This window comes from Dermochelys coriacea, chromosome 3 (genome assembly GCF_009764565.3).
Source record: "Dermochelys coriacea isolate rDerCor1 chromosome 3, rDerCor1.pri.v4, whole genome shotgun sequence".
Classification (NCBI taxonomy): domain Eukaryota; kingdom Metazoa; phylum Chordata; order Testudines; family Dermochelyidae; genus Dermochelys; species Dermochelys coriacea.
The window spans coordinates 122,614,713-122,628,281 of NC_050070.1; positions in this window are offsets into that span (position 1 = coordinate 122,614,713).

Consider the following 13,569-nt stretch of genomic DNA (forward strand, 5'->3'; position numbering starts at 1 on the left):
TCATGATGGGAATGGACCAGTGTCTTTGAATACTTTAGCTGGGCTCAGGGGCTTTCAGAACAGGGAAGGAGGTGGCACCAAGAATGCTGAGACTGATCATTATTAACAAGTCACTATTTGTCAACACTTACCAGATAGTATGAGAGTATTTCCCCCCATGCTTAGAACTGGAGAGATCTAGTTGGCGAATACTGAAATTCTAATGGCTCCTTCTCTAACATTTACAGCTACTCGTAGCTGATGGAGGTTCTCCAACAGCAAAGGCTTACATTTTGGAGTACAAAATCATGAGCTCTAATCCTGATGATACATCTTCTATATGCAGTTTAGCTGCTGAGTGCGGTGTCTGGAATGTTTGTGTCCATGCATCTTCATAGTTTCTCAAGCCATAATTTTGAAACTCTTGATTTGTTGATTTGAGTCATAACCTTAAAGCTATTTTAATGTATTTTTGTGTTTATAACCTACAAAGTTTGTTAGAACAAGTATTTGTATAAGTCCTGTTGTTTTTACTATAATAACTATATTTTAAGCCTGGTTTCATGAGAACCAAACTTTATTGGAATCTAGACACAAAGGAGGAATAACAAAGAGAGGAAACATCTGGTAAGAATGATATAAAGTGGGAGAAAACATCTGTTGCACTGAGTTTGGACAGGGTTGATACAGCTAGATTCATGTAAGAGTCCAGCCAGGGTCCCCTCCCTGCATCATTATCTAGTCAGATCTACTTTATAATGTTTCAGATACAAGTGTGCAGTCCAACTGAACAATTTGACAATAATGCTATATGCAAATCTAAACAAATCTGTCACGTACAATGCAGAGACAATATTATTCTTTCCCAGAACCCTAAGCTCTGATCTTATCAAGAATGTAAAGTTACAATTGTGTGTGTTCCCAGATAATTTCAGGGGATACAAATTAAGAAGATAAATTTGAATAGACCATTCTTAGGCGCTGATATAAAGTGCAAAGAAATCTTGTTAGATAGTTGGCAAAATAACATTTCTTTTAAACTTCCCTCTTTTCTTTGATTTGCTTTTGCTTTTGGTTTTCAGGTACAGCAAAGAACTATCTGATCAGCTATTTCCTTCAAAGAGGAGGGGGAAATAAATAATGACCCAAAATCTACCCAATAAACCAGGCACATAGGAAAACAAACATGCTCACAGATGTTGAAGTAAAAGGCTGTTTAAAAAGGTTGTAGAAGAGGGAAAATTTCCTGTTCCAGGTCTTTTGTTAGTCTCTGTAACTCTTCTGGAGAGACAGAAATTCCATTAGCCACATGGCTTCTATTGTTGAAATGGGTCCCTATTGAACTAAATATTGAGAGATTACTGTTAACCACGTTGGACTGAAATAGAAGGTTCTGTGAGCACTAGGCAGTAACTCTGTAAGCTAAATGTACAGTTAGGGACCTCATCTGAATGAGGAGCTGGAAGGGGAAATGAGGATATCTAGATAATTAAAATGCTCGCCAATTCCTGTTCAAGTCTGAGCAGTCAGTAACTTTAAAACTATTATATTGCCCTCTGCACTAGTAAACCGGTATCAGTGCTAATTCACAGCATCCCATAATCTGTACATGAACATGATGGACAATTTGTGAATGCATTAATGTTGTCTCTGTCAGCAACTGAGTGATGGGCAGCCTGACCTAGTGGTTGGAGCAAGAGTCCAGCCTACAAGTTAGAGTTGAATTCAGACAAGAAGGTCCCGGAGTGAAGCCAAGGGTTGTAGCCAGGTATCAGAAACTAAAGCCAGAGCCGAAGGGTTATCTGGAGTGGCAGTCGGAAGGTGTAGCAGAGAGTCATAAACTAAAACCTGAGCCAAAGGCTTAACCAGAGACACAGTCAGATGTTATACCAATAAAATAAAACGCAGCAGGATCTTATTAAAGGGAATAAGGCAAAATGCCACATTTATTGTGAATACAGAAAGAATCATAGTAAGTAGTTAATTATAGCTATAATATTCCATTCAATTTCACGTTTATTCACACATTCATTCATACACACACACACCTAGGTTCTGCAAGGTTGTTATCATAGTTACCAGCTGTAGAGTTGCTTGTGCCAAGCCACTGGCCAGGTGGCCTGGACACGAGGAGGGAGCAGGGCCTTGTTAGATGCATATCTGATGCTCCTGGAAGTTGGTTTGCAGAATCAGACCCCAAAGTTCCCAGTTTCTAGAGTCCATTTTTATAGGAATTTCTTCCTATGCCAGTCTATGGGAATTGCTTCATCATGCTGTTGCTGAATCAATCAGCAGATGGCACATTCCTGACGGCGCCGTGCTGCCAGATGTTATCTTGTTCTCCCATCCTTGAGGCTGTTGGGTGGATTCCAGTTTGCCCTCTGGAGGTCCTCTGGTTGTTTCCACTTGACGCCTTCTTTGGCCGATCGACACTGGATTCTTAGGCTGGCACCTCCCTGATCATTATTTATTATCCATGCCAAGCATCCATCACATACATCCTCTATCTCTATTTTAGTCACAATTGTTAACAAAGCGAGATAAATACAACAAAAGGGTGGGAAGTCTCTGTGTGCTGTTTCTGTTGTAACAAAGTAACGCTTTGAGTCTCTCTCTGTGTGAGTAGTTGTTGTTACAAAGTATTGCTTTGAGAACAGACTCTGTTTTAGGATGTACCAACACAATTAGCAGCTTGCAAGTTTCACACAGAGAGGAAGAGAAACAGTGGAAAAAAAGAGACCAAAAACCAAGAGACCTCTTAATTAGTAATACCCTGGAATTTAAATTGAGGAATCAAACTCATTTGTGATTTTAATTCAGAACTTCTTTAATATGATCCAACACAGAGGGTCTGAACCAGGAGTCAGAAGTCAGGACAAAACTGGGGGCTGGAGTGGGAGTAGTGTACAGGCTGGGGCTGGAGAAAGCTAGACACAGCAGAGACAGAGAGAGGACCGAGCACAGCTGTGCTGTAGGAATACACTCAGCATGAGCAGCCCCTGGACTGCTGCTGGTGAATGTAAGTATAGCCTGCTGTCTCCTTCAGCCAATCAGTGGCTCAGTCAGACAGCTTCTATCAGGGCCATCTGTTCATTAGGTTATCAGGGGACCGGCTTTGCTGCAGGTTAGATCCCTGACGGTAGTCTGCACTCCCCTCCTCACTGCTTCAAAGGTGCCTCCTAGGGGCCATGTGACCAGGTTTCAGGGAGTATTTCTGATGGAAAGAATATACGAGTTCTAGAGCATGGAAGTTTTCTACCAGCTTTCATGATCACTCTTCCAGTCCATAGTCCTCCCAGCCCACCAGATAATAGAGTTTGTCTTAAACTCGCTTGGAGTCCAGGATGTCCCTGACTTCATACTCTTCTTGCCTCTGGATATCGAGTGGAGGTGGTGATGGAGCAGAGTGACCAGGAAAGGGATTCTCCATGTAAGGTTTCAGAAGGGACATATGGAAAGCCAGGTGGACCTTCTAGGATTCCAGCAATCAGAGCCTAAATGCTACAGGATGAGATAATGTTGTAGGGAGGGGGGGTTTAGATTTATTAGGAACTGGGGAAACTTTTGGGAAAGGGGGAGCCTATTCAGGAAAGATGGGCTCCACCTAAACCAAAATGGAACCAGATTGCTGGTGCTTAAAATTAAAAAGGTCATAGAGCAGTTTTTAAACTAAGGGCTGGGGGAAAGCTGACAGGTGCAGAAGAGCATGTGGTTCAGACATCCCTTGGGGAGGATCTATAAATAGAGATTCCCTATGTCCTAATGAGGAGAGGATAGAAGATGATAAAATACAGGTAGGATCTGATGAGAAACAGTCAAAAAAAAAAAGTCCCATTCAATTACATCATGTAATGGCAGACAGCTAAAAAGTGACACGTTTTTAAAGTGTTTATATACCAATGCTAGAAGTCTAAATAATAAGATGGGTGAATTAGAATTCCTCATATTAAATGAGGATATTTATATAATAGGCATCATGGAAACTTGGTGGAATGAGGATAATCAACCGGACACAGTAATACCAGAGTACAAAATATATCAGAAGGACAGAACAGGTCATGCTGGTGGGGGAGTGGCACTATATGTGAAAGAAAGCGTAGAATCAAATGAAGTAAAAATCTTAAATGAACCGAACTGTACAATAGAACCTCTAGGGATAGTAATTCCATGCTTGAATAATAAGAATATAGCAGTAGGTATATATTACAAACCACCTGACCAGGATGGTGATATCGACTGTGAAATGTTCTGGGAGATTAGAGAGGCTATTAAAATAAAAAACTCAATAATAATGGGGGATTTCAACTATCCCCATATTGACTGGGTACATGTCATCTCAGGACAGGATGCAGAGATAAAGTTTCTTGACACCTTACATGACTGCTTCTTGGAGCATTGAGTCATGGAACCCACAAGAGGAAAGGCAATTCTTGATTTAGTCTGAATGGAGCACAGGATCAGGTCCAGGAGGTGAATATAGCTGGTCTGCTTGGTAACAGGGACCATAATATAATTAAATTTAACATCCCTGTGGCAGGGAAAACACCACAGATTTCAGAAAGGGGAACGACACAAAAATGAGGAGGTTAGTTAAGCAGAATAAAAGGTACAGCACCAAAAGTAAAATCCCTGCAAGCTGCATGGAAACTTTTTAAAGACACCATAATAGAGGCTCAACTTAAATGTATACCCCAAATTAAAAAACATAGTAAGAAAACCAAAAAAGAGCCACAGTGGCTAGACAACAAAGTAAAAGCAACAGAGACCGGCAAAAAGGCATCCTTTAAAAAGTGGAAGTTAAATCCTAATGAGGAAAATAGAAAGGAGCGTAAACTCTGGCAAATGAAGTGTAAAAACATAATTAATAAGGCCAAAAAAGAATTTGAAGAACAGCTAACCAAAGACTCAAAAAGTAATAGCAAAATTTTTTTTAAGTACATCAGAAGCAGGAAGCCTGCTAAACAACCAGTGGTGCCATGGGATGATCAAGATGCTAAAGGAGCACTCAAGGAAACTAAATGAATTCTTTGCCTCAGTCTTCATGATTGAGGATGTGAGAGATTCCCAAACCTGAACCATTCTTTTTAAGTGACAAATCTGAGGAACTGTCCCAGATTGATGTGTCATTAGAAGAGGTTTTGGAACAAATTGATTAACTAAATGAAACTAAATGAATGTGGGGGGGTGTACTGTTGGAGAAACACAGACATAAGGATGGCCATTCTGCGTCGACCAAAGGTCCATCTAGCTCAGTAGCCTGTCTTCCAACAGTGGCCAGTGCCAGGTTCCCCAGAGGGAATGAATAGAACAGGTAATCATCAAGTAATTCATCCTCTGTTGCCCATTCCCAGCTTCTGTCAAAGGCTAGAAACACCATCCCTGTCCATCCTGGCTAATAGCCATTGATGGACCTATCCTCCATGAATTATCTAGTTCTTTTTTGAATCCTGTTATAGTCTTGGCCTTCACAACAGCCTCTGGCAAGTAGTTCCACAGGTTGACTTCCCTTTGTTTTAAACCTGCTGCCTATTAATTTCTAGGCCTCATTATGTAGATCACAAGGTCAGTCCTCCCTGGATGGATGGCTTTTTGGACTAGGGGTATAATAGAGGAAGAATTTCTCAATATTGTGCATAATATTTTTTTAAATGTATTGGTTTTTCCAGCAGAAAGTGGATTGAAAGGGTCATCCTCAGAGGAGACAAATTAGGGCAGACCAGGGTAAATTAAGAATGTGTCATGGTATGATGGGCCTTGTGGGCTAGGGGGAAACCAAGGAACAAACCTCCTCTGATATAAAAGTATACAGAAGAGGGTTAACTAGGAAGTTTACAGGCTTTAAGAAGATTAAACGAAATATTTAATGAATTAAATATTAATATCCCAGGATCACAATGCAAATGCATAGTGTTTTGGTGCCTTCCACCAGAGAAAAGGTAATGTACTGTAGTGACTGTTTTGGAACAATTGCTCATTTTAACATTAGAGTTTAAAGAAAGAGAACAATTCTGTCCTCCACATCATTCAGATTTGTTGTGGGCTGTTCCTTCCCTGAATCATCAGAATGTGGGTTACCAGCAATATTTTCTAAGTTACGTTTTCAATAAATAAATAAACAAAATAAAAATCTGTAAAGAGGTATTAGATTTACAGGGCTACATTGTATCTTTAAGCTATGGTCTATGTTGGGGAGAGGATTAGCATGCAATGATAAGCAACAGATGTGCAGCAGTGGGAGCCTGACAGACAGAATTCCTTTGGTGGGGAACTTGGGAGCACACACCGAGAGCTCTTACACTTGTGCATCCCCCCTGCACTCCAGCAGTCCTTGAATATTCAGAGCACAGTAGTGTTCATTGTGTCTAGGCCTGGTACAGGGGCACAAAGAAGGGGAAATTCTTTGTTCCATCTACCTTTTTGTATACCCACTTGTGACCAGTCGCAATCCGGCCCACAATAGGAAAAGCTATGGGGATAGATATTTGAAGGGTTAGACTGGTGCCAACATTAATGTGTAGTGCTTGTGCTCATATACAAGTTATACAGTAACTACGGTATGTTGTCATTTATTAAATAAGCCAAAATGAATGCATTTTTCTTCAATCATCCTTTAATTAAAATGAAGCATGAACTAATCCCCCAAATGCCCCTTTAATAGTCATCATCTTTGAGAAAGGGAGATGGCTCATTCTTCCAGGAATGTTGGGGGGGTGTACTGTTGGAGAAACAGTAGACTGTCTCCTAGACTGTGAGTCTAGTATCGACTTTTCTCAGAAAGTGATCCACTCCATCTCTAAATCTAAGCTTGGGGATTTAAATATGTGGACTTTAAAATAAAAGATGTGTAGGATCAGTTCTTCCCTTCCGGGGGTGGGTGGATGGAATGAAAAGTTGTTGGACTGGTGGGAAGGGCACAGAAAGTGAAGTGCCATCTCTGAGGCCTTGTCCCAAGCTTCTCATGACCTTGAAGAAAAGCCCCAGCATTGCAGAGATTGGGCTCCACAGGGATTTGTGGGATCAGCCATTCTCCATGGCACCAATCCCTATCTGACCCCATAATCCACATGGATCAGGCAGCATTAATTCCCATAGAGCCTCTGCCGTGAATGCTACTGCACAGCTGCAAAGACTTAGCCAGTGACTCCACAACTCCTAGTCCCATGCTGCCAGGGGAAGTGGATGTCTGCCTAACAGTGCATGGAAGGGCAGTCCCTTGACGTGGTGCTTTTTGATTCCAGGCGTCAAGGGGTTTCCTTCTCCACTGATTATCAGGATCCACCATGTTAGGAAGCTGCACTCCCTCCCTTTGTTGAGCCCCTCCTAACCTCTCCCACCTCACATGGCAAATGCCAGGAAGCCAACCACTTCACTTCACAGAGTGTTCTGATTTCTGTGCTCTCCTGCCATTACCTTCTCTGTCAAGGGGAGATCTAGCCTGTAGACATTAAAGAACAAAAACACTGAAAATGCACTAACAATAGGATTGTCCCCTATGGTAAATTTGTTTTGGCCCATTCAGTTCAAATGACCTTAAGATTTCCATGTATTCACTGGTGTGATTATTTCACAATACATTAGACTTGAATGGTAGGACATGTAAATAAATATTCAGCATACATTGTCCTTTGTTCAGTTTCATCCAATTGTTCATAATATCACTCTCTTGCAGCAATTTAAACAATTCTTTTTTCTCTTTGGATTTTACATGCTCCAAATATTTATAGGTGGATAATTCTTCTGGCTCCATCTCCACCACCCTTTGATGTTTAATCCACGTGCACAGATTTAGATCTTTGAATTTTTTTGTAAAATCAGTAATATTTTTAAGGAAAAAAACTCCACCTAGTTAAACAGGCGGATGAGCAACAAAGCTGATTGGATGCTTGGTTCATGAACAGATAACATGGACAGCTAGTAGAATGACCTGATGGAAGTGGATTGGTCTGTTGATAAGTCATGCTAGTCAAGAAAGGGGTGAGTAGCTGAGAGGTTAAAAAAATCTCTAGATTAATACAATGTGATTGGAGCAAAGAATACAATGTAATGACAGAGAGAAAAGACAAAAATAAGGTTTGCTATAAATAGACTTTTACCACAAAGAGCCAAAAACCAGAGCATGAAGATAAACACTGACTAGTTCCCATCCATCCAGGATGAGCTGGACTTTTGTTGTTGTACTAAAAGTACCTCAGTCTTCTGCTGTTGTACTAAGATTGTTCCCTCTCTCTGTCTCTGTCAGGTTATGTATAGCCATTTCTTTATTCTTTTCCAGTTACCATTCTGAGGTTTCTTTTTGGAATGCCAGAAACAGGAATTTGCCGAGACCAAATTTCTGTTGATTTGTACACATACATATATAGAGTGTGGCATTTCCCCTAGTTTGAAATTGATTGACTAGGTGTCATTACATCAGGATTCTTAAGGCTATTTTAGACACCAGATTGTATTTATTGTAACATTCTCCTTCCTTCCTTTAGCTCAGAAGGAAGCTATTTGATGTTCGCAGGACAGTGGTGATACTTGTGAATCATATTGTTATCTGTATGAAATCATGTGATTTTGCCATTTTTGTTCCATTAATTATTGTAATCTCCAGAAATTTCAAGGTGTCTCAAAACTAGAAATCAGGTAATACTCTAGAGAGAGCCCATAGAGGAGGCTTGATGGGAATATTCAATAACTCAATAGGCACTACATAAGCAATAAAATGGTACAGTATTAATTAGAAAAGACATACTAGACATTCTGCAATATGTTTACAATGTGTTAAGCTCTAAATAGTTAGGCATACTACTACTCATGAGTAAGCATCAAAAGTTTCCACTCTGATATGGTTTACGATATTCTTTTATTGTACATATATTTTGTGCTTGCAACATTGGGCTGGAATCTTTCAACCACATCCTCTCCCATGTACTTTGACACTTTTGCTTCCAATCCAATCCAGTGGAATTGAGGCATGCAAGCACAAGTGCAGAAATAGAAAAATCAATGAATGAAAATGCTAACCAAACTTTTCAAGCCTCGTGGTGGGGGCAATGTTGATTCACATCTGGCTGAGGAAGTTGCCATTCTTGTTTTATGGAAACTGGTTCACCTCTCCCTAGAAACAACCCTAGTCTAATGTAGTGCCCATCTTTAAAAAAGGGAAGGAGGAGGATCCGGGGAACTACAGGCCAGTCAGCCTCACCTCAGTCCCTGGAAAAATCATGGAGCAGATCCTCAAGGAATCAATTCTGAAGCACTTAGAGAAGAGGAAAGTGATCAGGAACAGTCAGCATGGATTCACCAAGGGCAAGTCATACCTGACTAATCTAATTGCCTTCTATGATGAGATAACTGGCTCTGTGGATGAGGGGAAAGAGTGGACGTGTTGTTCCTTGACTTTAGCAAAGCTTTGGACACGATCTCCCACAGTATTCTTGCCAGCAAGTTAAAGAAGTATGGGCTGGATGAATGGACTATAATGTGGATAGAAAGTTCGCGAGATTGTCGGGCTCAATGGGTAGTGATCAATGGCTCCATGTCTAGTTGGCAGCCGGTATCAAGTGGAGTGCCCCAAGGGTCGGAATGCCGTTACCTAGGGACGTGGTGGAATCTCCTTCCTTAGAGGTCAGGCTTGACAAAGCCCTGGCTGGGATGATTTAGTGGGGGATTGCTCCTGCTTTGAGCAGGGAGTTGGACTAGATGACCTCCTGAGGTCCCTTCCAACCCTGATATTCTATGATTCTAGTCACTCCATTATGTGCAATGTTCTAGAATATACAGTTGAATCTTGATTATCCCAACTCCAGATGACCAAAACTCCTGGTTAGCCAACACCCAAGTCATGTGCCCTCAGTTTGCTGCACAGCTGTCTGAAGAGGAAGGGAGGGAGTAGGGCTGCCTCTCATTTGGTTTTCTCAAAGCTGATAGGTTACAGGCAAGAGTTAAGAGAGGAGCTCAAAAGAGCTCTCCTCTTCTCCCCTTCCTGCTCCTCTTCTGTCACTGGCCTTGGGGAAGCTAGCAAGCTCTGGCAATTCCTGTTCCTGTGTCAGCTAGCTGGATCCCATGTTTAACCAAAACCCTGATTAGCCATAGCTTTCAGGTATCCCTAAGACTGTGGAATAAGCAAAGTTGTACACCAACTGAGTTAAGTAAAAATGACAGTGGGAGCAGAAGGGAAGTGGCAGTCTGTGCCTATGACTACCCAGTGGCCACGGGCAGTAAATTAGCTGGAGGAGCAGCCATGGGGGCAGGGCCTTGCTGTATCCCAACCCTAGCCCCGAGATGGGAGATGGATTCCACCCCATATCTCATGCATTTCACCTGCATCAAGCCCAGGTTATAGGGTTTTATGCAGGGGAAGCAAATTTCGTCCTATAGGACATGGTTACTGTTCTCTTCTTTTTCCCTCCTCTAGATTCTGCTTCTTTACTCCCTTCTGTTTTTCTTTTTCTTCTCTGCTGTTTCACTCCTGCTTTTCCCTCCCTCTTTTCGCTTTTCTCTTCCACTTCCCTAAATGTTCCTCTCCTGTTTTCAGCCGCTGTCCTAGCAATGAGCACAGATCCCCCTGATTCTTGTACTCAGAGGTTCCTAGATAAATAAATTCACATTTATTTATGTCTGAACTTGAAACAGGGACAAAAATAGCCTAATGGCCGTGGAAAAGTTATAGAGGAAAATATAGTGCAGTGTAGTGCTTTTTCTTGTGACCAAAAGGTGGAAACCCCGTGGATGGAAAGGAACATTTCCCATGTCTCAGAGTTAGCTACAATTTGTTAGATTGACCCTGAGGCATGGGAAATGTGCCATTCCATTGAGTGGTGTTGCCACCTTTTGGAAAAGAGAGAAAAAGGCAGGAAGAAAAACTGAGCAAGATCAAAGGAAAAAAAAGAAAGAGGAAGATGGAAGGAAGAAGACAAATGAACAAAAACGTAGAGAAAGCAAGAGACAGAACATGGGATTTACCAGACTGGGTCAGATGGAAGCCCATCAAAGCCATTATCCTATCTCTGAGACTGGCTGGCCAGACCAGGTACTTCAAGGGAAGGTGTAAGAAATCCTGCAATAGGTAGATGTGGGATAATCTGGATCCGTACACCTCATCCTCACCCCTAATAGTTAGATACTGGTTTAACACTGGTGCATGAGGTTTTATATCTCTTCAAAACTGGTTTGTTGGCATTAACAATCATAACTCCGCATACTCTCATTAGCTTGGTAAATGTCGAGTGTCCCTAGGATCAGCATCAAGGTGGGTGCAACATGCTGCAGTCATGTTCCTGTGCTTTAAAATATTTTGGTGGCAGCAAGAGAAACTGAAAGGAGAACCAAATAATCATAAATTATACTTTAACATGATAGTTTTAATGCAGAAAATGGGGACTGGTAGTATTATTACTGATTATATAGTGTTGAAAGTGAGTTCAGTGCTTAACAGGCCTATAGGAAACAAGGGGCCTGAAACTTGTCTTATCATTTAAACGTGTGCAAAGTGCCGGCAAGTCAGAATTCTCCATTTGTTTATATCAGTAGTAGATCTCTGGCAGAGGTGTAAATAGCAATCCAGAGTACAGAGCAATGGAGCCTCAGGCCTATAGTTTTTGGTCAGGAGGAATTTACAATCTAAATAACAATTTTATTTATTCAGGCCAGATAGTTTCACAATATAAATGATTATACAGATTGGGCAATGCCCTTAGGCTTCTGGGAACCGAACAATGCAACCCGTCCTCATCCCTGTGCTAGGCTGCACTGTACAGGCAATTGTTATCTTGCTGGGATGTAGCAATGGGGCTGAAAATAGTTCAGGATACAAGAAGAATGGTTGTAAATCTAAATCAATCATCTGTGCTATCAGCTACACAGTGGCATGAGCTGGCACACAGTTTGTTTGATCTGTGCATGAAATGCTCCCACAGACAGTTTGCTGGAACAATATAGAAAAGGAGTACTTGTGGCACCTTAGAGACTAACAAATTTATTAGAGCATAAGCTTTCGTGAGCTACAGCTCACTTCATCGGATGCATCCGATGAAGTGAGCTGTAGCTCACGAAAGCTTATGCTCTAATAAATTTGTTAGTCTCTAAGGTGCCACAAGTACTCCTTTTCTTTTTGCGAATACAGACTAACACGGCTGCTACTCTGAAACCTGGAACAATATAGTTTTCCTCCTGTCTCTTAACTGGCTGTGACATTTGGGTTCCTAAAGGGAGTTCTAAACACTGCAATACTCATGTTTGCAATTCGTGATTCTGAATATGCCCCTTCCATCACTGCTGCTGTCACTGTTCCTCCCCTCCTACGGCTGCCACGCCTTCACTTCCACTCCCCCTGTGCTTTTACCTGGCCCACGCTGTCACTTCCTCTCTCTTTGTTTACCCCTCAGCCCATTTTTTAATCTCTGTGTGTCGCTCTCACCTCGGCTACTTCCTTCCAGATATCAAAGAACATCAGTTTGTTCTGCGTGTGTGCGATTAATTTCCTGAAATACTGGTTTGACTCAGGACCAGCACCAGCCCTAAGACCATTTCAGAGAACTGGAAGACATCAGGTCTACCCAGGATTTTCTGGTTCTGGGCAGTGTTTCCGTTCATGCATATCAGGCAAAGAAGTTTTCCTAGGGACACTACATGTGGCATGAATTAGCCTTCCAGTTCTGGATACAGTTGAAAACCCTGAACAAATCCCAAATGAAAATGAGTTTTGAGGTCTCACAAGCACTCCACAACAGCATCCCAGACCTGAATTAGAAGGGGTGGGTTCAGTGTTGACCTGGAAAGGCAGAGTTGTGCCAGGGAGCTTGCCCAGTGCCTGCCATTGCTATGGCTACATCTACACTTGGAGCTGGGGGTGGGAGGTGATGCCAGCTTACGTAGACATATGCACGCGAACTAGCGCTCTCAATGTAGCAGTGTGTAGCCACGGCAACATGGGCAGCAGCAAGCAGCATCATGGAGTAGCTGCCCCGAGTACAATCTGCCTGCAGCCCAAGGGCACATACATAGGGCAGTTAGCTGCTGACACTGCCTAGCCCACTGCAGCGATGCTATTGTTTTCAGTGCACTTGCTCAGTGGCGGATTTAGAGTTAGTGGGGCCCCGTGCTCAGCTTCAGTTTTGCCCCCCCCACTCCCCTCGGGACCCAGTCTCTCTTATCTCCCCCTTCCATGTTTTTCATTCTTTTTTTCCTTCATATTATAAGTGATAGGAAGTAAATGAAAATAAAGGGAGGTACCTTGATTTTGGAGTCTAACTTTTATTTTCACAGACCACATGAAAATCTCGGCAGACCACTTAATGATCTTTCCAAATATTGTTTGCACCATCTGTGAAGTGCTTTGGATTAGAGCGCTTTATAGAAGAAAGAAGAAAAAAAAAAAGGTTAAAAAAAACATTGGGGTGTGGGGTCTGGGAGGGAGTTAGGGTGTGGGAATGGGGTCTGGGAGGAAGTTAGGGTTCGGGAGCGGGCTGGGGGTTGGGGTCTGGGGTCTGGGAGGGAGTTAGGGTTCGGGAGCGGGCTGGGGGTTGGGGTGTGGGAGGGAGTTAGGGTGCGGGAGCGGGCTGGGGGTTGGGGTGTGGGAGGGAGTTAGGGTGCGGGAGCGGGCTG